Below are 23,293 nucleotides of genomic sequence, written 5' to 3'. Positions count from 1 at the left end.
AAGTAGAAATAGCAACCAAAATCAATTTAGTTTTAAGAAGAAAATATACCTGGAGCAAATTATTCTATAGATCTTTCTCAGCTTTATTTCCTCTGGAATATGTGGGTTTGGTAAAAAAAAGTTGCTGAATTTATATGGTAATTCACTGTTCCTAAGCAACAGGCATTACAGGTGTTATGTGAAATATCCTGGGTATATCGGTTTGTGCTGCTATGTCTCTCTGGAAGTGGAGAGGAGTAGCATAACAACCTGTTGCAAGGTGAACTGGAAAGCAGAAGGAAGAGTTGGTACCTATTTCACTTCTTCCATTCCTTTGAAATAGTTCATTGAACTTTGTACACTGTTGCATAATGAAGCATAAAATGGATGCATGTAACTATATACAGGTGGAAATAGGCTATAGTTGTTACTAATAATTTTACATTTCTTTCTCATACGTGTAGTTGCAATGGGACTGCTAAAACAAATTCAAGATAAACAGGCTGTGTGCCAATTTATCTAAATTTCGCTGCTCAGACATTGTCAAGAACACAGATTATTGAATCCAAATTGGAGAAGAAAAAAAATGAGGTAATTATTTTCCTAATTATATCTTTATTTGAATGGCAACATTCTGAAATACTTTCTGCCACAGTTTTTCACATACTAGACTTAGGTGCAGTGGAGGGCCACCAAGATAGTCAGGGGTGTAGAACACCTGACATATTAACAAAGGCTGAGAGAACAGGGTTTGTTGTTTAGCCTGGAGAAGACTCATGGGATATAAAGATTTATTTTTTCTTTACCATGTGGGTGAGCAAAAACTGGAATAGTTTGCTCACAGAGACTGTTGAGTCTCCATCCTTGGATGTGCTCAACACTCTACTGGATAAGTAGACATGAGTGCTCTACTGGATAAGAAACCTAATTTGATTAGTCCTGCTTTGAGCAGGAGGTTGAAACACAAGATCTCTGGGGGTCCCTTCTGGCCTAAATTATTTTATGATTCTATGGTTCAGTGATTCTAATGACATCTTATGGAGCATGGTGACTTTGAAAATTAGCTTCATGGTCAAATTACTATTAAATTGTAACATAGGGAAGGAAACTTCAGATCTATAATTTAATAGACGTAGTTCTTTTAGTTTTACAGCTGAGCACAAAATTGAAGTATCTCATACTTCAAATTTATTTTAACACTGAGCTTGTTATATGAAAAAGTTTTAAAAATTATTACCAGTATGATTTATAATGTGATGTTCAATCACACCCATATAGTCTGACATTAAAAACCTATTTTAGGATTATACTTGCAGTATATTGCCTATCAGCGAACTTACTAACAGTGATAGAAATAAACACTATCCATATCTAGTTCATGTCTAGGCTTAGCCCCTGCTACTACAACTGAACAACTACAGACTCTTCTGCTGAGCTGTAAAGTGGCTTTTAATATCAATACTTTTGTCTGCAATGCAAACGTCCCTTGCTTCACAAAGTATATTCACTCCATCACCCAAACAGCAAATACCTACCCATAAAAAATATGTTGGTGTAAAATAAACAATAGATAAGTGACATTTTGGCGGAGCGCAAGGAACACAGCTAGAAAGAAATAGAATTATATAGCCATTTACTTCCTTTATGGAACTAATCAAAATCTTTCATTGGTCAAGTCTGCTTCCCAAAATTTCGCAAATCCTCTTGCCCCATTTATTCTTTTTCTTCTGCCAACTCTGATGGCAAAATATTGAGTGGTAGCAGTGGAGAAACACTACATATTTATTTGAATGATTTGAATTTTTCCTTCCAGAAATTAAACATTGTAGACTTTTCTGAAGGCTGAAACTCTTTGAAGTGTGGTTTATTTGGCATTGCTATATTATAGAAATTTGTTAGGATGTCTGGAATAGTAAAATGTCTTGCCATGATTAACTAAGAGTTTAAACTAGACAATGTAACAAATACTGAGAAAATTTGTGTTCATCTTGAGGTTATCTATGATTAAGAGTGATGTATATAAATTACTTGCCTGATTTAAGTACTTACCAGCTCTTTCAGCTTCTAGATTAAATGCCATAAACCCCTCATTTTTTTCTCCTATCTGTCCTTGTTTTACTCTTTCTTTCAGATACACCCTGTTTTCATGCCAGTTTTTTCCTAAGTTTTTTCTACTGACCTGGCAGGTTTTGCTCTTGAGTTTCATAGCATGAGGGTGTGAATAAAACTGTTACCTAGATGTCTGCATCATGAGAAGATCTGTAGGCTGGTATTCCTTTGATCTAAAACTATACCCATAGCGGAAACTTCAGAGGTCCTACAAAGTTAAACCACAAGAACAATAAAGCTTTTGTTCTTTGTTGTAAACAGTTTTGAGACAAAAAAATTAAAGTGTTACTCCAAATCTCTAATTTTAATTTCATAAATGGAAACTACAGTCAATTATATGTGTCTCTACTAATTCATTCCTTTTTTGTTTCTTTCCTAGGTGCACCAGGAAACAAAAGATTTGTTACTTCTGTGGATGCTTTAAACATGCATAAAATGGGTGATTATGAATCTCAGACTCCTTCTGAGCTGCTTCAACAGATTTTGGAGGTGTCTATCACAGGCATAAACTTTTTTGGAAAGAAATAAAGGTCACATCAGCTTCTGAATTATTCATGTGGTGAATCTGGTAAGGTTATTTGGATTCCACACTTCTATAGTTATGGGGTTATTACTGTTTACTGTTTCTAAACATAACATGAATTTTGTTTTTACTATTCTTTGCATTTATTCTCCAAAACTCAGAGATTTTCTTCCTTGTCTGAGTGTATGTAAGAATGTAATCTCAGGTACTCTGTGACCTGCACTTTTCACAATGGCATTCGTGTTGTGTATCACTTCTGTCTGAGGAGGACACATTTATTTCTGATACCAGCTATCCCTGCTCCTTGAAGCACACTCATTGGAACACTGTGAAGTATGTATTTTAACCTTCTGACCTCTACCAGCCCAGGGACTGAGGCAGCAAGATTGCTTTTCAGCAGTGCTTAATGATATACATAGAGGAGTCAGTTCCTGAATTTAGCCTTTCTCTTCAAATGGCAATTCTAATATTATTATCCAGCAATTATTTGTTTTTCCTAGCTTCTTATTTAGTGTCTATTCCTCTGCCTGCACCACAAACCAATTTTATGAATTAAAGTTCCACTCTTTTTTTTGTCATCTGTTGTGTACTGAAGATGGCAAGAATATTTGCTGAGGTGGCAAAGGCATTTAAAGAACTTACAGTTATTTGATTATAGGGAAGAAGAGGGCAGAGGGTGATGTGCTTTAAAACTGCCTCTTTCCTGCAATTGACTGAAGAAGTCTCCACCGGGTGCTCTATAATATATGACACAGATCTGTCTGGGGTGAACTTGACCATCCAGAATCTCTGTGAAGCATAGGAAATTCTCCCCTGCCAAGGCAGGTCCATGGTCTGTCAGTGGTGATTCTGTAGCACAAATGGGCTGTAGTGTAGATTATGAGAACATGATATAAACAGAGGTGTGTAAACTACAACTGTTTCAATCTTCAGTGATTTTCACATATCTCAGAAGCAATTTAGCTGGCAAGAATGCTCTCCTTGTGCTGGCTTCCTTGTTTCATTGCTTTTCCAAGCTTAAATGGGAACTTTGTATGCATAATGATAATAATGGTGTGTCAAAACCATCTGTTCAGTAATCTGCAGAGATACAAGTGAGGAGAGGTAAAATTCCATAGACAACCTCATCTCATTTTGAGGCCTTCCTTGTAAAGCTCTTAAATCTATAATTCTGGTAGTATACTGTATGTTATAGTATATATCTTCTCTGTGGATACGCAGGTTTTATGCCACACATAGCACTAAAATGAATATGCTGGATCTATAATATGCCTGTGAAGGCTGATGAAATAATACTGTAACCATTTCAAGGACGGAAAGATAGAGCTGGGCAGAGTGTGAGTGATCTGGTGGTTCTTTCATAAAGCACTGGTGGTACGGCTGAAGCTAAAGTACAGGAGCCCTCTTTTTCAGAATTTTCCTCTAGAAAGAGAGCTTCATTTCATCATGATGTGGAGGAAAGCTTGAAATTCATTTTTAAGGTAGGGTGGCCTTGTCATTTCCAAACTGAGATCTGAAGTGTATAATTAACAAGGGGGTTTGCCTCTCTTTTCTGTCTTGTTCTTCATGCAAATTAGTGAACAATTGCCTTTTTGCTTGTGCAGCCATTCATCGTGGGCATTAATTCAGTAAGTTATGATTTTAGCATATTGTAAAACCATTGTGAGCAAACAGTAGATTGTTCTGAAAAATTAGGAGAGTCCTTATACAATTTTAACTGTCTTTGAATAAAAATATACAAGTACACTCAATCACACTGATTTTTTTATTAATTTGCCTGCGATGCATCAGTCCCACCAGCCTTCACTTGAATCATTCTTAGGATGGCAGTAGCAGTTTGCATTGCCCATATTCTCACCAACCTCAAAATAAAAAAAATTCTTCCTTATATCCAGTCTAAATCTACTCTCTTTCATTTAAGAACCATTGCTCCTTGTCCTGTCACTAAAGGTCCTGGTAAAAACCTCTTTCCCTGACTTTCTTGTAAGTCCCCTTTAAGTACTGAAAGGCCAGAACAAGGTGTCTCCGGAGCCTTCTCTTCTCCAGGCTGAACAATCCCACTCTCTCAGCCTTTATAAGAGAGGTCTTCCAGCCCTCTGATCATTTTTTGTGGCCCTCCACGGGAACTGCTCGAAAAAGTCCATGTCTTTCTTCTGCTGGGGACCCCAGAGCTGGATGCAAAACTCCAGGTAGAGTCCCACAAGAGCAGAGTAGAGGGGGAGAATCACCTCCCTTGACCTGCTGGCCATGCTTCTTTTTAGGCAGCCCAGGATATGGTTGGCTTTCTGGGCTGCAAGTGAACATTGCAGGTTCATGTCCAGCTTTTCATTCACGAGTACCCCCAGTCCTTCTCCACAGGGCTGCTCTCAATCTATACATTCCTCAGTCTCTATCAACAGTGGGGATTGCCCTGACCCAGGTGCAGGACCTTGCACTTGGCCTTGTTCAAATTTGTGATGTTCATATGAGCTGAATCCTCAAGCCTGTCAAGGCCCTCTGGATGGCATCCCTTCCCTCAAGCATATCAACTGCACCACTCAGCTTGATGTCATCCACAAAGTGTGCTGAGGGTGCACAGAGACTCCCACTGTCTCTGTCACTGATGAAGTAATTAAATAGTGTTAGTCCCAGTATGGACCTTTCAGGGACACCACTCATTACTGGCTTCCACTTGGACATTGAGCCATTGACTGTAACTCTTTTGACATGGCCATCCAGCCAATTCCTTATCCATTTAACAGTCCATCCATCAAACCCATATCTCACCAATTTAACTGCAAGGATGTTGTGGGGGACCTTATCAAAGGTCTTTCAGAAGTCCAGGTAGATGACATCTGTAGCTCTTCCCTTGTCCAGTGATGCAGTCACTCCATCACAGAAGGTCACTAGATTAGTCAGGCATAATTTGCCCTTGGAGAAGCCATCTTGGCTGTCTTCCATATGTTTTGACATAATCCTGTAACTCCATGTTTTATTCCAACGTTTTGCTATGCTGTGTCTTCTAACACCTTCAGATCATAACCTGAACTCATTTTTTTCAGGTCAGCAGCCCTTACATTTTACATAAGGGGGAGAAAATAATCCTGACAGTACTAGGTCATACTGCAACATAATTAAATTGTCTCTGTTTCCCTTCATCCTTCACATTTATTTTTGTTTCAACCCTTCTTTCCACATTTCTTCTTTTCTGTCCTAACTTTTTGCATCTTTCAGCCAAGGAGATTCTGTGCTAAGGAACAAGAGTGTGAGAGAATTCTGGACATAAGGAAGAAGGCTAAGGAATTGACCTCTATCTCTCCACTGGGTCAGTGCAGACCTCATCACATAGTTGCCTAGTCCTTTTGCTGCTTTTGCATCTATGTGCTTTGCCTAGATTATCTGGACATAGACAGCTTTTAAGCTCAGAGAAGATGGAGTGCAAGGTACACAAGTGCTCTTTCCCAAGGCCCTTTCCCTCTTGACACAGACATTAATTTTTTCCCTGCAACCCAGTCTCTTTCATGTGTAAATATCTGGCTATGGATTAGAAGACTAAGTGCAGGCACCTTCCAGTTAAATTCCTGAACTGAACTAATATAATTCTTAAATTAACACTTAAATTAATTTACTACAGTTTTGTGGTTAATGTATGTGTCTTCTGTTACATTAAATCTTTCAACTGAGATTCCTTTAAATGATAACAGAATGGGACTGCAGGTATTTGAGGATCGAAGTAAAAGTAAATTTCCTTCATATTGCATTCTGAGTGTGTTTTATTCTTCTGCTTCTGCTTTGCACATAGACTATCCTGAAGATCTTGGCAGAATTTGCTCAAGTGGTAAAGCAGACTGTGACAAACTTTGCGGATGGTGCTGTGGAAATTTATCAAAACATGTGTATGGTCTTCTTCCAGGACCAAACAAATCCCATTATATTTTTAATTTATATGATTTCTCAAAGTGTGTCCAAGGTAAGATAAAGCTGTTTTTAACCTGATGCCTTCTAGCACCTTATTATTAAGTTGGTCAGGAGAATAAAGGGCACTATGCTATCCAGCATTGACCTTTGCAGTGCTCCACTTTCTCATGTGTCCTGGTTTCAGCTGGGATAGAGTTCATTTTCTTCCTAGTAGCTGGTATAGTGCTATGTTTTGGATTTAGTAAGAGAATAATGTTGATAACACACTGATGTTTTAGCTGTTGCTGTGCCACGCTTACACTAAGGCAAGGATTTTTCAGCTTCTCATGCTGTCCTGCCAGTAAGGAGGCTGTGGGTGCACAAGAACTTGGAAGGGGACACAGCCAGGACAGCTGACCCAAACTGACCAATGGGATATTCCATACCATATGATGTCATGCTGAACAATAAAACTAGGAGGAATTGACTGGGGCAGTGTGTGTGTGTGGGGTGTGACGGCCCGCTACTCGGGTACTGGCTGGGCATTGGTCAGCAGGTGGTGAGCAATTGCATTGTGCATCACTTGTTTTGTATATTCTTTTATTGTCATTATTATTATTATTATTATTATTATTATTATTCCCTTCCTCTTCTGTCCTATTAAACTGTCTTTATCTCAACCCATGATTTTTACCTTTTTTCCAATTCTTTCCCCCATCCCACTGCGGGGGGAGTGAGCAAACAGCTATGTGGTGTTTAACCGCCTGCTGGGTTAAACCACAACATCATGACTGCATCCTCAGAACTTTTTTTTTCTCTTCCCCCCGTGATGTAATTGGATTTTCTAAGGCAAGGTAAATTATTTTCAGTTAATCACCCTTGTACTTCAGTCTTTTTCTGCTTGCAGAATAGATGAAGCAGCTTATGGTTTCCTGCAATATTTTTTTTTTCCCCAAAAGGGAAAGGTGTAAAAAGAAGGCAAATGCAGTGGAAACACTTAACCTGAAAGGATTGTGTATAAATTAGTGTAAATACATTTGCTTTCTGGAGATAATAGGGTATATATATTCATATTCTGTCCCTCTAGCTCATTTGCTTCTTCAGCTGCTCAGGTATCTAATGTATGTTGCCTGAAAACCAAAGCAGCCAACCCCTTTTGATTCATCTTTCACTCACTTACTTCAAAACAGATAACTGAGTACGTACAGTGAATACTTTAAAGAGAAAGCATAGGCTTCTATCTTCCTTTTCTGGTTCTGCTTTCTGTTTGCTTCTCAGTTAATTCTGCCTCTGTAGTTTGTTCCCACCAGATTTAAAATATTATTTCCAAAAAAACATGGTCCAGATTGATAAGAGCCAGAGCCAGGCAATGGATACTGCAAGATTAAGTTTACATATAGTACATTAGCTTGCAGGGACAATGATTGATTAGTTCATAAAGGAGAAGAGTCAACGTAAATCAGCTGAGATGCCCATAATTCTGAAAGTGACACTGAAAAATTATCAGTTCTTTATTTTTTGCTTTTCCCATAGCTAGAGGAAGAGTAGATATAAAGAACAAAATGCATAATAATTTGTAACTAAAAATGTTTCATTTGGATTGTAGTCTACCAGTTGGATTCATAGGGCAGCTAGTCATCAGACACTATTATGACAGACCAGTTTTATTACTTGAAGTAACATGGATAGTTCTCCAAGCTAAACTAATCAAAATAGTCTGGTTGAGCTTCATGGCACTGAAAGAGGGGCTGCTGAAATTAAGCATGACATTTTTTGTAAAGTAACATATAAATGGACTTGATAGATATCTTAAGAGAACTTACTGCACCTCTAATCATCTGTCACTGGCCAGGATTAAAAAAAGAAAAATTTTCATAGGTGTCCACTCTACATAACCAAATATAAGATTGCAGTTTTTTCCTCCCTGCTTATGTCTGTGCACAGAATGTATTTTTATAAACATCACAAACATTTTAAATAGCTTTTCTTATGAGGTAAGTTGAAAACATTGGTCAATAACATATGCATGCTGTAATATTGAAATTAATAATGTTAATAACACAAACACATTGCCTTTCCTTTTTTCTTGTTTTCACTTTTAACAGGCCACTCTGTCCAGTTATGATTTCTATGCCATTCCATCTCAGTTCTTATTTCCATTCCAAGTGATGGAGAAATAGTAAAGGACGATTAAGCATTTCATTTCTGAATTTGAGTTTTTCATAGACTTAATGTTTTAGGATTTCACAATCTCTCTCCTTTCTTCTTCCTTTAACATTATTATTCCTGTGTTTTCTGGCACAGACATTTGCAGGCACTGTATGCTTTTGTATAATGTCTCACTTTTTACTTTATTCTGCTTTTTTTAAATTCATGTTCTGATGCTGTTGGATTACTGAACACTCTTCACTGCCAATAAGGCTTTCTGAACAGACCTGAAAAATTCTTTTCCCACTTTTAAAGATTTTTAAAATTATGTTAACATAGAATGAAGCTTTCTGATTTTAACCTACGTTGTCATGAAAGCCAAAGATTTTTCCATGACCACGTCACTAACAACAGAGACTAGCAGTATTTCCATCCTATGCTGTCTGAAAATAGCCAATAAGGAAATGAGGTCACTTTATTTGTATTGCAGTATGTATGCAAATACGTCCTACACAAACCTGTCTACCTTTGAATGTTGCTTGGAGCCAGATGGTTTGGAATCCCAGAATATATTGTGTGTAAGCCAATTATATTTTGTGACTTTCTTAAGGCAAGCATATAATAAAAATAATTATTTTAAAATACCTGATATAACTGAAACAATGGAAAACAGAAGCAAGTGAAGCCACATATGTTCACAAGCCAATGGGACACAAGCCTTTCATATAGCATGGAAATTATTCTTTAGCATATGTTATGAAATGTCTGTATTAATTAAATTAGAGTTTTGCCCAGCTGTGGTCTCAGTCTGCCAAAAAGCAAGTTTCCCCTTGTAAATAGGCTGAACTACATAAAACACTGTAATCACTGTATCCCTAGAGATCTAAAGACTTACGAGGACCTGTTTGAAATTCTGGAAATGAAGACATAACCAGAAGTTTATCTTCTGTTTGAAAGTCTGTTTGTCAGAGAAGCAGCTGATCTATTTTTCAGTAGAGGAAGCTGCTAATGCTTTTGGACTGTTAATAGTAATGTGTTTGTAGCAGCAATGGCAAGGGTTTGATGTTGTATCTTCTCCAGCAGCAATGCTGTTAAGACATTAAGACAGTCCCAGCTTCCTGTCAGCTCTCACTGATTCCAGCACACACCAGTTCTTCCTTGACACCTATTTGTGGAGCCGCACAGTAAGCTTATTCAGCAACCCCCTTTTCCCACAAAAACAGTAACAAAACAACATAAAAATCCGCAATTTTTCCACTTGTTTTTTTAAAGTCTGCTTGTTTCATGATTAGTTTGTAGCATGGTGCACAAACAATCTTGAAAGCGGAAAGGAAGCAGGGAAAGTGTGGGGAACACCACAAACTGAAATAACATGCTGACTAGTCAATACTGCCTGCCTACCCACAGCTTAAGGATATAAATGAGGCAGAGTTTATAGGAAAAGGTGCTAACTTTTATTACACCTATTAGTGTTTTTGTTAAAACCCACAGGTATGCTTCCAGGCATGTAGGGAGAGCCCAAAGTTGGGGTCCTGACCCTGAAAGCTTACTCATTTTTCAGTGATGTCAACAGATTTAATAAAAGACATTGCCTTTTCTTATGAAGTACTGAGATGCTGAAAAAGGGATGATTTACATCTTAATTGTAGAATAAATGGCTGAAATGAGTTTATTTCCCCTTCAATAAAGTTTCTTGGACAGGCAGGTGAGGTCCTGTGGTAGTTTAAGAGTAAGTTATTTAGCAGATATACATGGATGATACCAATAACAGGGAGAGCTAATTATCCTCTCTGTCCCTTCACAGGTCCCATAGGAGGGTAGATTACACAAAACATTTTGATCTCCAAGGGAAAAAACAGGAAAGGAATCAGTGACTGACACCACTTGTTTCACACTAGAGACAAACTCCAGCCTGAAAGAATTTTTTTTTTTTTTAAATGAAGGATTTCAGCAAAACAATTGTGCTGAAAAGGAATTCAAGCTATACCATTGTCACTTAACTAGATCAGATCACTTCACTATATATCAATCACAAAAGGTTTCAGAGACAACCACCTTTCACAAAAGTGTTTCTACATTCTCCTCTTCTCTGCACAGGCAAAGGTTTTATTTTGCTTTGACTGACTTCTGTAAATGGAAACTCAAGACTTTTTAGGAATTCCTTTCTACCTGGTCCGAGAAGATACCTCATTATAGAGGTAATTAGGTAGGAAGAATTAATTTGGTGTGCAAGTTAAAATTGAGTAAGAAAGGATGTATAGGTACAGGTTGAGAAGTACAACAGCTGAAATATTTCAGCTGCATTGTGAGAGTGATTTGGCAGAAAATGAGGTATGAAACACAGCTTAATTGTAATTAGAGTAAGTCAAGTGCTTATTTTGGCCCCATATTGAAAGATGTGGAGATGGAGCTTTTAATGAGCTGAAAACCTAAACTGAAAATGGAGATAAGGGTGTAAACACACTGGAAAAATTAAGCATGTATTTTAAGCATGAATTTTTGGCACATAAAAATAAATATATTTATAAGCCTGTTGCTAAATATCCAGTTTTGAAAATGTGAACAAATAGATTGTAGGATGTTTTAGGATTGTGCTGCTTTATATATTTTTTCCATAGTTTTATTTCATTCAGGTAGTTTCCACTCAGTTTGGAACAGAAAAAGCTGATAGACTATATGAAGATCTGGCTGACATGGAAACAAACAAATGATGTTAGTCCTCTCCTCAAACATAATCTGTGGTAACCTAAAGTGGAAGGAGACAGTTGTAATTTACTGAAAACACCAGCATCCCATACTGAGAGCTGAGATTAAAAGCTCAAGAAACTGCACAGCCAGCCACCTGGATAGCTTAACTTGGGTGCAATAAGCAGTCTAAATGTGGAAGCTGTATAGCTGTATAATCATGGCTTGCAATACAGAGTACACATCCTTCCCAGGAGCTCTGCCTTGTTTTAAAAATAAACCTAGGATACTACCTACCCATAAAAATAATTTTATGGGTAGCAGTTATCTGAGGTGATTATTCATATCAAAGTCAATAGGTCCTTTCAGCTTCTCTAATCTTTTGTACAATCAGTAAGGTTTTAGTGACCATCATTCTATTCAAGTCTTCCGGAAGCTCTTTTCATTTCCAGTATAAATTTGCTTTTATGCACATTTTAAAGCTCCCGTGCCTTTGTGTCTTTGAATTCTATCAGTGCTTTTGCATGCTGAAGGCACTGCATGAGCAATACTCTCTTAATATGAAAGCTATGAGCCTTTCTGACTTTATGACTTGTGGACATAAAAAGGAAACTGTGAAGAAAGTGTTTGGGGTTTTTTGTGGGTTTGTGGGGTTTTGTGTTGTGGGTTTTTTTTTTTTCCCCTCCCTTTTAATAGTTTGAAATGCTTTTCTAATGTTTAACAGCTTTGGTTTTTTTAAATCTGTCTTCCACATGTTATATAATGTGTAGTATATATGCTGGTAATATCAATTTTTGTGACTGCTTTCTCTGTTTCTATTGTTGCAAGTGGTAATCAAATGTATGTACAATCTTGCCTGTACTTTGTTATAGGGGATTTCTTGAAAGATATAAATATTCTTCGTTCTGTGGGATTCCCTAATGTATTTGAAAAGGCTGAATTAGACAGGCAGCTATCAGGCTTAAAACAAGAGAAATAGAAATACCAGGATTGTATTATAGCAGATAACATTTCCCATGGAAATTAAGATAATTATTTTGAAACAAGTAAATGCAAAATACTAATAAGTGGTTTATAACCATCTTTTATTTATCTCATTTGAAAGAAGAGGGTATTACATTTGCTTTATAACTGAAAAGACCACTGTCTAGGTTTTTTGATGAAAAAAGTGCTCTGTCAGGTCTGGACAGAATATTGATATCCTGATTGTAGTGAGAGGAGTTCAGTAGATAAATAAGTATTTTGGAGAGGTCATTGAGGTTTACTGTCAAAATTGAATTATTTTCTGGCATCATCAGAGGAAGGATTACTAATCATTTGGAAAGTCTGAACTTCTGAAACTTAATGGCAGAGCCATTGTTACTAAAGTGTTAGTAAAGTGAGTTAACTCACTTTACCTTGTGAGAACTAGTGTTCTTAAATGAGGAAGAAAAAGCAACTAGAAGGTCCAAATATCCATCTCTTCACAGAGCAATTAAGAAAGTGAAAAATAAAAAGAAAATTTTTAAAAAGGGAACAAAGACAAAAAGTCAAAGGACTGCCCTTAAAATCAGATACATCTTTATATATCTGTGCATGTATGTGTATATAAATGTAGGTAAATGTCTTGTAAGAATGTGCAGATAAAACAAACTACAATTTATGTAAGCAGTGAGTAACTCAAAACAGGGGACTTAAGAAAGAAGTTTGGAACTGAAAAGTCACGATCTGGTCTGTAAAGTTGTACTAAAGTCATGATCTGGTCTGTAATGTACTATAGGCAATGTGTTACTCTTCTAACGATCCTTCTTCAGAGCCTAATCTTTCAAGAGTACAGCATAGGTCTCATGCCTAAAGTGCTGTAAATTCTCAAAAAATGTTGGCTACTCTAACAGCTTAACCAAATGCAAAGTTCAGGAACTTTACAGCTTTTCTCAATGGCCCTCTGGGCACAAACTACACTCAATCACACATTGCGCAACAAACTACTTAAATTGCATAGAATGGCATTGAATGACTAGAGATTCTATTTAAAAAAGTTGGAGGGAACAAACCCAAAAACTAGTAAGTGCTTTTCATGCAGAAGAGCTGTCAGCTGGAGAGGTAACATGAAACAAGGAACTCAAGACAATTATCTCTGCCTAATAAATGTGAAGTGTCACTCTATGATAAGTGAAGGGTCACTCTATGAATCCAAAACACATTTCTTGATTCTCTGGACACAAAAGTGCATGTTGCAGAGACACCTCAGTTAATCTGGATGGAGTCAGTGAGATCTAGACATCTTGACCCCTGACCAGTGTATTCAAGGACATGCAGCATCCCCAGGAAAAAGCATGCAGAGATGGTGAGCGGGAAACTTTGTGTGGAAAAATGGTGTAGAAATCTGACCTACTAAGCCATGAAGCATTGCTAATTTCGTCAAGGCAGGCTTTGCCGTAGAAAGATTGTTAAGAAACATAGCGAAGTAGCTAAAAATGGCCACATGTCAAGGATACTAAAGAAAAGCTGATATGCTACAATCTGCTTCTCCATGTTTCTCCTTTTTCTTCAGCCTCTCTAGAGTTTTCTCCTGCAAACTCCACAACAACAATGTATTTTGAATAGAAGAGAAGATAGAAAACAACCTTTGGATTAAACAAACTTCAATATAATTTGTCCTTAAACCCAAAAGGAAAAGTTCTGAATCAAAATACTTTTCTTTAGAGGAAACTAACTTGTACAAGCAGATTTATTAGGAAATGTCACATTGAAGGAGACTAAAATGGTTACACAAGCTTAATTCATGTCAACCTTTTTTATGGAATTAAGCTCCCAAATCATTATTTAGCAAAGAAATATCTTTTACTTTCATAAACCATATTAAGTATGCATCCTCCCAATGTACATATTTGTTTGTTTCTTCTTCTGGGTGTTTAAATGTCAAGAAAATGTTTGGAAGAAGAACCAGGACCTCATTACCGTGTTTGTTGGTCTTCATGTTTAAAAACTTTTTTGCCATGCTTAAACAAAAAACCTAGTCAAACCCTCAGACTAAGAGCAGAAACACCACGTAAGTATGCCACAATCTGTTCTCTCATTTAATATTCAAGAGACTAGGCTGGTTGAAATCCTCAGTGTAAACTTTCCATTTCCTATTTTGTGAAGCTTTCGTTCACAGTAGGAACTTTATAGCTTATTCTACAAAATAAAAACTACCACAGCAATGCACTGAAATGTAGTAGGCTGGTATAAATTCCCTCTGAAAATTCAAACATTTAAACATTTCAAAACATTTAAAGTAGTACATTCAGTGCACTAAGGCTGACAACCTCTGCATATAAACTCTGTATCATGCAACCCATGGCACAGGGCTGATCAAGATAAAATCCATATTGCTACTTGATTTAATAGAGTACAGTTCCAGTAGTAATGGAAATGGAACCATACACTTGTTCTTTTATTCAGTTGAGGTTTTTGATTCTAATAGTTTTGGAAATATATAACCTGTAATCTTTTTTTCTATATCAGAAACAATTATTAATTATTTCCTTTTGGTAACAATTTCTGAATGTGGGCAGACTGTGGACATGAGCCAGGCTACATGCCAGGCATTTTGGTGAGATTAACCTCATCTAAATTTAGCTGTCCAGATAAGAAATATCTGCCTCTCCGCTATATTACCATCTCATAATCAGTCAAGAGAAAAAATACATTCCAGAGGAAGATTCATCCTGTCCTGTGAGAAATATCTGATAGAAGCCAGACAGGATGTTCTAGAAGACTTTTCTTTTTTTTTTTTTTTTGTTGTGGCACACTGTGAAATCAAAGGTCTTTAAATTCAGGATCCAGAGAACTGGGGTTTTAAACTAGGGTTTAAACTGTTTTTTTTAAAAAGTAGGGCTAGAGCTTAAACTGCTCTTAATATATATTGCAAATATACCAATAAACATATATAGAACTATCAGATTTATGGTCACTGTTAGTTAAAACTCTGTTAGACCATTAAAGCATATAGGAATGTCTGTGTGAATGTCTTTCTTATTAAAAGAATTGTTAGACCAGTTCCTGAGTTCATGCAAAAAGATGAGTTTCTACTTCTGATGTTTGGTCCTCCATGATAATGTCTCCAAATATGATTATTTCATCTGAATGCACATTATAATTATAAGGCACAACACACCACAGGAATAGTTCATTCCAGAAGTACTTTCCACACCTTTCTTTAAAAATACTTGAAAAGACAGACAGGATTCTTCATTTAATCTATATTTATTGAATGAATTATTGATACAGATTGAGAACCAAGGTCATTTTTGACAGAGTACATTTGTGGTGGAGATGAAAGATTTTGTTTGTCCTGCATAGAAATCATATAAACTGTTTTGCCACATCTAAATAATCACTCAGAGAAGAGAAAATTGACGACTTAAAAAATCTGTGCTTACTGAATTTTGAAAGGAGTTGAACATTCTCTCAGAGGTGGTCAACTGTAATTTTCATGGTTATGACATTCTAGCAAGCAAACAATATTAGAAGAAACTTGCCATGGCTATCTCAGTCATGATGGGAAGTGTGCAGCTGATGTTTTCTTTTCACCTATTGTTTTTTAATATTATAGAACTATGGAACTACTTTACCTGTCATTCCTGTCTTTGTCAACAAGTGGTGACAATTACCTTCTGGACATGACAAATTGTGATCAAATATTGTCAGCTAAGGGTTTACTCTGCACAATTTTTGTGAATTAAGTGATGAATAGTATAATTTATTTTTTTTTAGCTATTCATTCACTTGTGGCTTCTGAGGAAAATTGTAAATGCTGACAATGAAAAAAACCTGTTAGACAATGAGCCAACATTCTACTGCTCCTTGCAGTGTATGGCTGGACAAGGTTGCATTTGAGTAGAAGTTCTAATTATTACCACCCTATTTTGACTGTGGACATTTCTGCTTGCTTTTGAGCAGATATTTCAATTCTTTCTTAATCCAGTTTACTTGTTCTGTGTATGAGTCCTACAGGAGAGACTTTTCATGCATAACATCAAATATTTCCACCCTTTGAGGTCTGCTGTGCAATAGATTGGTTCATGCGGGTTTGTGGTTACTGTGATCCAGCAATGTTTGTGGTGTCAAAATAGCAAACAACAAGAATTATATGTACATGCTTGTGTTAATAGCAGCATAAATAAATATTTGGCCCCAAGATGTCAGCCAGGATTATGTAGCACATCATATTTTTGACTTTTCATTTCTTGCAAGCTGATTTAATAAGAATGTCTCAAAAAAAAAAAAAAAAAAAAAGTTTTTCTCCAACAGTAGTATTCTGCATTCTGAATTTTGCCCTCTTTAGGACCTTTCATGAAACCCAAGTATTCTTTGAGCTTATGCACATGAGAAGAGCTGCTTTTGAGATAATTTTTCCTCCCTGCAATCTCCAAGAGAAGCACTTCTTTCTGTATCCAAGACATTTTTGTTGAATATTGATCTTGGAAGTGATTATATAAAAGAGAAACTATTCATAATAGGTGGATATCCATATGAGTGTGACTGAAATGGCAGTTTCATTTTAAACAGAACTCTGATTACAATATTATACAATATCCACTTCATATTTAGAATTAATGAAGCTCTACTTGAGAATATTGGGGGAGAAAAAGAAGCAATTTTTTTTTGTAAGTGTAATTTTCTGAATATAATTCTGTTTGCTTTCTCTCCTGTTTTTGTACTGTTCTTCAATTGCTTTGCTGCAGTTTGAAAAGATGTACCTATAAACAATACATCAACAATTATGACAACAAGAGTTTTGTCAAGTAGTTATGTGACTTATATCGTTTTTCATCAGCAGCAAATAAAAGTAGAAAAATAGTACCCATTTGGTTTCCTGTTATGTATGTGTTATGGTATAAAACTCAAAGTACTAGATGAGATTTGTACTAGATGTAGAAAGACTACAAATGCTAGAGCAGAAGTTCGAATTCCAAATGAGAGTTCTAATTCCAGACGAATCCAATTTTGACTTTTTGAACCTCATGTGAAGATATGTCTAGTATCAGTCATGATAAGACATTTAACAGAATAAATACTAAAATAAATATATTATGATGTCTGTTTGCCAATTAAAACTCTATTAAATAAATCTGAGCTTTATAATAGCAGGCTATTACAGAAATCAGAAATTATTACATACCATGCAACTGACATAGCTGGTAAGGTTACAAAAATAAATTTTAAAATATTTGGGACCAGCAAATGCAAAAAATCCGAAGCTTTTGAAGTATTCTCACCCATAAGTTTCTTATATTTCAGGAACAAGGCTGTGAACTGTTGTTTATCCAAATTATTGGAAACAAACAGCTTGTAGATAAAATGAAATTAAATCTTTCAGCTTAAAGACAGTCCTCAAAAAGAAATTAGTAGATCTTGAAGCCTTGGTGGAAAAACTAAAGGTGGATCAAGAAAATGCTGATCAGATACAAAGAACTGTCTTGAATTATATATGAGATAACATGTTACTGCTCAATAACTAACAGCAGAAATTTTATATTTAAGGATCAGTAATTCTGGGCAATATGTTTTTCTTTATGTGACACAGTAGAAAAGAAAGTCAACAATACAAGAATAAGCATTGGCATGGAAGTCTGGGAGGGAAAGGCAGCTAGATACCATATCACCTTTTTCTGTGCTGCTGTTTTCATCAGCATGACTGTTCCTGTGAAAGGATGACAGACTTTAGAATGCTGCTTTCAAAAGAATTTCACATGTGTTCTTTAGTGGTGCTCCCAGTAAAGAAATGCTGTCAGAGCAGAACTGACAGAGGTATACAGGACTTGGCTTGGCTTGCATATCCTTCACAGTTGTTATGTTGGGGACAGTGGGGTCTATCCTAACCAGGACATTCAAACTCATTAAAATCTTAGCTGCAATGTGTAGTGGTGACAGGATGCTACAGATACTTAAAAGAACAAAATCATTTGAAATGATATCATATAGATTATTCATCAGCAAGATAAAACTATCAAGATGAGCATAGGTAATTGTTACATATTAAAAAAGAAAGTAGAGGAATTTTCTTCTGTAAAGGGTTGTATAGCTCTCTCCTATGTGCCTCTTTTTGCATTCAGCCCAAGTTGCTACTTGCTAGGCTCTGTGAGTTTGGGAATAACCAGAAAAATCCTCAACAAGAAATAATTTACAACAAGAAAAAGCTATTTACTATATGTAGATTTGTTTTTAAAAAATCCATAGCTTTTATTTTGTTTGTTTGTTTAGGTTTTTGTTTGTTTGTTTGTTTGTTTTTTCAACTAGCCCTTACCTACATCTCTTATTTTTGTGTGTCTGTGTAGTGGGGATTTGACTGGCTATCCCCAAGCTTGTGGAAATTCACCTGTGTCAAGTCAGGCTGAATATGAAAAAGGACACGTAGGAGAAAATTATAAGACCAGCTAAGGGTAATTCTTTTACATTGTCCAGCATATAACAACTAAATATTCTCATCTTGCTAATATGCTCCTGAAATTCATAACTTGTACCTTTTTTTGTTTTGTGTGATGTTGTTCTCTTCTATTTCCATGGTCTTATATGCAAGGACACATGCTTGCATAAAGTATACAACAAAATTTACTTTTGGTATTGCCCACCAGCTAACAAGCATGACAGCTGCTAATGCTGTGAAATAACAACATTCTATCCTAATCCTCATCTCAGTTTTTCAGTACTTAATCGGTGGCTACAAGGAGGATGGAGGTTCTTTCTTCACAAGGCACCTTATGGAGAAGACAAGGGGCAGTGGGTGCAAGTTGCAGCAGGAGAAGTTTCATCTTAATAAAAGACAGCAATTTTTTACAGTGAGAACAATTAATCACTGGAACAACCTCCCAAGGGATGTGGTAGAGTCCCCATTACTGGAGGCTTTCAAGATGCGACTGGATGGGGTGCTAGATAACCTCATCCAGGCTCCCTTTCCCATGAAAGGATGGTCCAGATGATCTTTGAGGTCCCTTCCAACCTGGGCAGTTCTATGGTTCTATGTTTCTAATTCTCTAGTGGCTGCTGCTGTGCATGTGGAAGGAAATAAATAATTGTTTCCCCTCTCTCTCTGTACACTCTAAGTGGAGCAGTGAAGATTAATAACGAAGAATAAACTCTTCTAAAAAATACTGCATTTTGAGAAATCTTGACTGCACATTTAATTTCAGGTTTGTTGTGTTGTTCAGGAAGATGAAGCTATTGCTAAAGTGAAAGCAGAAGAGACCCAAGCAATAGCTAAAGATGCTTTGAGAAACCTGGATGAAGTTCTCTCAGCTTTAGAATCTGTAAATAAGGCTTTTGACTCCTTAGAGAAAGCATGCATTTCTGAAATCGGAGTTTTTATGAAACCGCCAGTTCCTGTCATGACGGTGATGTAAGCTATTTGTATTCTTTTAAATGCCAAATAAGCTGTTCAACATTTCTTACTGCTTTCCTGTTTTTCCTATTGGCCAATCACCCTTACATTTAGTGTGCTGCCTGTGTCTATCAACACCTTTCATAGCAAAAATTACTCATCCTATATTTATTTTTCCTCAAGCAAAATACCCACTAGCCATTTAAAATGAAAGACAGGTTTTTTTCACCATGCTCTGTTCATTTATGAATGGATGTTCCTGGACCAAAAACCCTGCGAAGAATACCTTTGAACTTATAAGAAATTCAGTATTGACATTCAGCACATCTAACTGGCCTCACTCAGGTATGCAGGCTTTCTGAACTTCACAGACATTCAGAACAAGCTGCCAACTTTGTGGCTTACCTTCCTCTCTAATTTCTAGGACTAAATAGGAACAAGAAGATAGAGTAATCTAAAAAAATTAAATGTGTATGACATGCATTGATGTCTGTTACATTTTGGTTTGTCACATTTTGATTAATTTTCACACATAACATTTTCAAATAGTCTCACACTTTGATCTGTGTGCACTCAGCTCCACTTTCTTGCTCTAAATCAGCAGTCATTTGGGACTGTACTGACAGAATGTCTTAGGAAAAAATTACAACCAGCATCTGAGAGGTAAGCAAACCTCTTCTGTCAGGGAACTGTCATTAAAAAACAAAGTGCAGGCATAACTTCTAGTCGATGATATTGTAAACAATACACATTTTACAAAACTGAGAACAACAGAAACCAGAGAAAATAAAAGACCCTTTTTTAAACATGTATGGCAGTAGGGGGTTTTGTTTCTTGAAGTTTGCTATACTTTTTTAGTTTACCTGTTCATAAACTACATACTCCAAGTGCTTTTAAATACAACTGTGGTATTTAATTTGACTGAGTTATTTGTTTACACTTTTTACTGTGTTAGCGATTTCTCATGATTTGGCCAATGTTATTAGGATGGTCTTTTGTCTTCACATAAACCTATTAAGTTTTTAAAATGTCTTTAAGAACTTGGAAGAAAGGCTAAATGCATAATTTGCAGTATGAAAAAGGGCTTGTTTATTTTCTGTTTGTGGCAAGCATGATTAAATGTTCATGAAATTTTTGGAATTAAAACGAATGCCCAGTTCTTTGGTTAGCAGACTGTCTTGAGAGTTCAAACCTGTTGTGTCTTGCCTGAAATTTCAGTAAGTCAGAAAGCCATAAGGCCCATTCTGCTAGTGAACAAGCAATTTTGGAAGTTTGCCTTTGAAATGTCTGCATTGATTAATTAAAACTAGAGAGGTGATGACTGTACTTCGGTTCATGCTTTTATGAAGCAGTAATATCTGAAATCTTTCCCTGCTTGCACATCTGCTGTCTTGCTGCATATAGTATCCTTCATTTTCCTCAGGAGGAGGGCTGCTCCTCAGCTTTCAGATGTCCTAAAGCAGAGAGGCAATTTTAGCAAATTTATATTATATCTATAGTAAGATAATTTAAAAAAAAAAAAAGGCCCATTGTCTTTATCAAGTATTTGTTGTGGTAAACCACTTCAAAGCACTATACATGAAATCACTCAAAATATGCAAGTCTGTTTTAGTTAAAACATTGTTTTCTAATTTTATATCACTGGGTTTTTAATTTCATCTCTTAAGCCTCTTATCCAACTTCTTAGATATGCCGATTTTCTTAGAAAGCTTTTAGAATAGGATAAAGAAAATGTAAAGCCTCAAATATTGTCAAAAGCTGCAGAGATACATCAATAACCCAGATTTTGTACCTGAAAAAGTAGAAAGGATTTCAAAAACATGCAGGTCCATGTGTATGTGGGTCAGAGCTATGAATTTTTTCTGTCAGATACTCAAAGAAGTTGAACGAATGAGACAAAAATTTAATGCTGCACAGGTACTCAATTTATCTTACATATGATTTATTTCTTCCATGACTTCATGACTTTTTAGTCATGAAAAGATGAATTATTACATTTAGTTATGTAATTTAGCAGCATGGTCACATTGAAGGCTAAGATAGCATTTACTCAAGCCTGCATGAGCAAATACAGATCTGTCATTCTTCACTGAAGCAGGTCACAAACACAGACATTCTCACCTCTGCTTTTCCTCTATCCCCTGGACCCCATCCCTGAGCTGCTGGATTCTCCAGCTAGAGAAGCTGATTCTCATTCTAAGCCTCATGTATCCCATTTGTACAGAGTAAGAACCAGCATGAGGAGCCAATGGAGGAGCTTTATTATTGGGACAGAATCACCACAGCAATCCACCCGTGTATTTGCAGTGATATTGTGAGCTAGTTTTTCCAGGTTGGGTGGACAAAATGATCTCAAGATGAGTTTCTGAAGATCTGTGGTCCAGAAGAGACTTTCTCCCTTACCTCTATGCCAAATTTCAATAAGCTATTGAAAAAAGCAGCTTGACAAATACAAGCATGAGAAAAGACATCTGTCATTATGAGAACACTGTTTTACAGACAGGACAGAAACTGTCTATATTAAAGCCATTTGACTGAGGGCAGATTTATTTCACTTGGCATTAGGCTCCTAATTACATCGACTATTTGTATATGTGACCTGTCACCCCTGTTAACAGATTCTAAGTATCAAGTCAATGGTCTGGGATATCTCATCCCAAATGTTTGCTCTGCCATCTTAGGCTGAACTTAATGCTACAGTGCCTAACCTTTAAGATGAACAGATGCAGCTGAGACAGGTGAAGGATCAGAAAAAAGCATTCCAAGGCCAGTATCAGAAAAAAGCATTGCAATGCCAGTATGAGAAAAGTCTTGAAGAGAAAGCAAGACTTGGTGATCTTTTTTTCTTTAAGCCAGAAAATTGAAACTTTCATTTTCATACTGCCAGCATAGAGCTAGCTGCCCATGCTTACAAAAGGCTGTAAGAGCTCTCCATTGGGCTGTCTTATGATATATGGAATACCCAGTCAATGGTAAAATATCTGCATGCATGACACCAAGAATTCACTGGTGTGGTACTTTACTGTCCCTTACCCTTTTTTAAAATATACACTACTGTATTTGAGAAATTCAACAGCCAACAGTTTTGCAACTTCTTCTGGATCCCCTCAGCAAATGTTGTTGTATATTAGGGACTGAAAGAAACTGCTAGGAATGTGAAGAGGAGATTAAATGTATGTATTGGCTCGAGTATGTCTCTCCTTGTCCATAACAAGTAAGGGAATACTGCCAGTCAACAGTGCCCTTCACTAGCCTACTAATGAGATTGGGAATAAACATTAGAGCAAACAGAGAATACAAAAGGAGGTAAGCAGGGAAAAAAAATCTCTTAGAAAATAATTCAAACCTTGTATTTTTCAATTAGTTACCAAGAACCACCACTCTCACTCAAGCTCACCTGACTTGAGCTGAGAGCTTATAGCTGTGCTGGAGGTGGGCAGGTTTGATGAGAGGAGAGCATGAATAATTTTGAAGATGAAATTTCAAATATCATAATTGAATGTGTTCAGAGCAGCCACTTATGTAGCCTATTATGGAGCTTTTAAAACACTACAAAGAAAGCTTGTAAGTAAAATTAATCTTCCTTTTCTTTCTTTCTAGAATGTTCTTGTGAAAGGTATCCAAGATCA

The 23,293-nt window shown here is 36.5% G+C and overlaps 1 pseudogene; it reads left to right on the top strand.

Annotated features, from left to right (window-relative positions):
- The first annotated feature begins 6,021 nt into the window (after window positions 1–6,021).
- LOC115337196 lies at window positions 6,022–22,528 on the top strand (annotated as a pseudogene).
- Window positions 22,529–23,293: the final 765 nt, after the last annotated feature.

Source organism: Aquila chrysaetos, chromosome Z (assembly GCF_900496995.4).
Source record: "Aquila chrysaetos chrysaetos chromosome Z, bAquChr1.4, whole genome shotgun sequence".
NCBI classification, from domain to species: Eukaryota; Metazoa; Chordata; class Aves; order Accipitriformes; family Accipitridae; genus Aquila; species Aquila chrysaetos.
Note: the sequence above shows the minus strand (reverse complement) of the source record. Positions and strands in the feature narration are given on the sequence as shown.